The sequence below is a fragment of the Sarcophilus harrisii genome, chromosome 4, assembly GCF_902635505.1.
Source record: "Sarcophilus harrisii chromosome 4, mSarHar1.11, whole genome shotgun sequence".
In the NCBI taxonomy this organism is placed as follows: Eukaryota; Metazoa; Chordata; class Mammalia; order Dasyuromorphia; family Dasyuridae; genus Sarcophilus; species Sarcophilus harrisii.
In genome coordinates, this window is record NC_045429.1 from 344,254,910 (window position 1) to 344,257,496 (window position 2,587).

At 38.2% G+C, this 2,587-nt stretch overlaps 1 pseudogene; it reads left to right on the forward strand.

The window, feature by feature from the left end:
* The first annotated feature begins 399 nt into the window (after window positions 1-399).
* On the forward strand, window positions 400-1,097 carry LOC100925266 (annotated as a pseudogene).
* The last annotated feature ends 1,490 nt before the right edge of the window (window positions 1,098-2,587 follow it).

The following is a 2,587-nucleotide window of genomic DNA, read 5'->3' on the forward strand; positions in this document are numbered from 1 at the left end:
GATGATGTTGGAGAAAAAAAATGATCAAATCAAGATTACAGTTCCTAAAAAGGATGTGTCAATCAAGAAAGAAAGAAAGAAAGAAAACAAAAATAGAATCTAATTTAGAACAACAATCAGGGTGACGATCTGAGGGGTACATAGTACAAAAGTTAATATCAAAAATTGATTCCACCTTCTACTTCTAATGAACACCAAATGGTAGATGACACCAGGGCTGTGGGAGCAGTGGGAAGCCCCAGGAAGCTCTGGAATGGAAGACCAGGGTAGCCTCCCTGAGGGCTTTGGAAGTGAGGGCCAAGGTCACGGCCAAGGCCATGGTCAAGGTCGGGCTGTGGCCATGGGTTCTGGGGAGGGAACACTGAATACAAGGAGTAGCTCTTTGTCACTAAATTGGTCTGGTTAGTCAAGGACATGAAGACCAAGTCTTTGGAAGTAATCTATTTTTTCTCACTTTCTTTCAAGGAGTCTGAGATCATATAGACTTCTTTCTGGGATCTTCATGGAAAGATAAGATACTGAAGATCTAGTAACAAACTAGAGATGGACAATGGATCAGGTTCAAGGCTTTTGTGGCATTGGCGATGACAATGGCCCTGTTGGCCTGGGTATCAAGTGCTCCTAAGAAGTGGCCATGGTTATTCACGGTGCCATCATTCTGGCTGCATTGCCCATCATTTCTGTGAGATGAGGCTATTGGAGGAACAAAACAGTCAAGCCTTACAAAGTGTGCTGCAAGGTCAGTGGACATTGTGGATCAGTTCTGGTATGCTTCATCCCCACCTAGAGGTACCGGTATTGTCTCAACTCCTGTGTCTAAGAAACTCCTGATGAAGGCTGGATTGATGACTGCTCCACTTCTGCAAGACACTGTACTTCCACTCTGGACAACTCTGCTAAAGCTACCTTTGATGCCATCTCCTAAACATATAGCAACCTAACCCCAGATCTGTGAAAGGAGACTGTGCTCACCATGATTCCCTATCAGGAATTTACTGATTATTGTGGGAAAACTCACACATGTATGTCTGCCCAGAGGACCCAAGTGGCTATCTGGCAACCCCAAGATGTTTTTAATAAACAAGAAATAAATTGAATTATGCCTGTTAAAAAAAATTCCACCTTTAAATCCCATGATCTGGTAAATGTATTGATGTTGTATTCTCTGTTGAGTTTATTTATAATAAAGATATCAATATGTTGTATGAGTGTAAAGATTTGTTTTCAATGACTACACAAGCTTGGCTATACCAAAACTGACATCTTTGAGATATATTTCTAATGTCTTTTCTTAGGGTTGATTATTGCAAAGAAATAATCAATACAACACAAATGTCAAATGGCATTACTCTGGGGAGAGATATGGGTCAGATGAAAACCAAACAGGAGTGTCCTGGTAATTGTTTATCAATCAACTCTCTAAAATGTACTCACAATATCTTTTACATTTAATTTGCATTATTGACAGTTTTTCAATCACTCTCTTAGTTCCAAATGGTCAACAAAATAATAAGTATAGTTCTCATTTGTAATGTTCACTGACCTCTGAAGTGTAAATACTCACACTCAAAATTTATCAATAGCCTTGCAGAGAACAAGCTGCCTCTAACACACTCATGCAGTCCAGTCTCAATAACAAAAACAGTTCTATGGCTGATCTTCATTTCAAGAACAGACAATGGCTTCTCTTCACTTTAAGAACAATAGACTCATCCTTCACTTATTAATATCCATTAGCTAAGTGACTAAGGAGATAAGAGCACTGGCCTGGAGGCCAATCTAGCCTCAGGTACAAGCTATGTGACCCTGGGCAAGTCACTTAAACTCTGCCTTCCTCAGTTCTTTTACTATGAAATGAATTATAATAGTACATACCTCCTAGGGTTTTTGTGAGGATGAAATGAGATAATATTTGTAAAGTGCTTAGAACTTCATGTCATATAATAGATAATTAATGTCTTCCTTTTTTCCCTCCTTCCTCCCTTCCTCCCTCCCTCCCTCCCTTCCATCCTTCCTCTATCCTTATCTTTTCACTTTCTTCCTTTCTTCCTTCCTTCCTTCCTTCCTTTCTTCCTTTCTTCCTTCCTTTCTTCCTTTCATTGCTATTCATCCTTAGTCCACTCTTTTCTTCAGTTATCAAGTTGCCAACCTTGTCTCTCTGAAGGTGAATACCAGTCAGTCAGGTCAATTATGACCTATGACCCAATACAATACCTACACTAGTCTTACAGGGGAAATTGCCCTGTCTCCTTTGTATATGTATCAGGAGAAAAATAAATGAAACTGAATTTTTTTTATGAAATTTTTTTTTATGAAAACCTAGATCAAAATTCTGCCTCTAAGAGATGCTCTCTATATAATCTTGGGAAAGTTACCTCTAATCTCTGGCTATTACCTTCAAATTCTTTTTTTTTCTTTTTTCTAGTTATGCATGTACATTGATTTTTTAAATACAGAGTACTTTATTTTAAAAGGTTGAAGAATACTTTTTATGTCATTGGAAATATGATTCTGGAGTTTGGAAGAGATATCAGGACTACAAAAAGAAATCAAAATTGGAAATATAGATTTGGGAATCATGATGTAG